Source organism: Galeopterus variegatus, unplaced genomic scaffold, assembly GCF_000696425.1.
Source record: "Galeopterus variegatus unplaced genomic scaffold, G_variegatus-3.0.2 Scaffold5013, whole genome shotgun sequence".
In the NCBI taxonomy this organism is placed as follows: Eukaryota; Metazoa; Chordata; class Mammalia; order Dermoptera; family Cynocephalidae; genus Galeopterus; species Galeopterus variegatus.
Genome location: NW_007731124.1, coordinates 57662 through 58325, shown reverse-complemented (window position 1 = coordinate 58325; position 664 = coordinate 57662). Strand labels below are relative to the sequence as shown.

Here is a 664-nt window from a genome sequence, read left to right as displayed (position 1 = left end):
TGCTGGAAGAAGGCTTCACTGTGGCAAGAACACATAACTAACACGTATCCAGCGGCCTTTCACGATGCAGATGACAACCAGAATAGAAAACAACGCAGCACAAATTCCAGCTATAAGCCCGACTTTGGAAGCATTCCCCGGTTTTGTTTCCTCGCACACAATCTGACTAACGACACTGCTTTTGTTCCACTTTCCATCCATAAAATATGCTCTGGCTTTGACATAATATACAGTCACCAGCTGCAAGTTAGAAATAGTAAATCAGCTTTTTCCCCTAGCATTTTTCTCTCAGCATTTGAAGTGTTTTTCCAAAAAATAATTTCCTAAGTTAGTGGGGAATGCTGGTTCCCAGGTTTGTTTTCAGACTCTTTTTAGTCCCTGACATAGATACACATTTAATCACTACTGGATTTTATGTCGGTGACTGGAGGAAGCAGGTTAGCTTGTATTTCAGCATCAAGTATTTTCAGACTAGAGAGATGTGTTATTTCCATCAGATGCCCAACGGGGAGAAAGTAAATTCCTTTTGAGAATTTTTTTTTGAGGAGTGACACTGGGTAGTTTCGACATCTTCACAGTCAGGTATTGACCCCCACTTATTTGAATGGTTTTTAGGATTCCTTTTAAAATCTGCAAGGAACCTCTGAGCTTGAAAGGTCATGTT

General features: G+C 40.4%; 1 pseudogene; it reads right to left on the bottom strand.

Moving 5' to 3' along the window:
* The window catches only part of LOC103604163, a 3492-nt pseudogene that overhangs the window by 838 nt on the left and 1990 nt on the right, over positions 1 to 664 (bottom strand).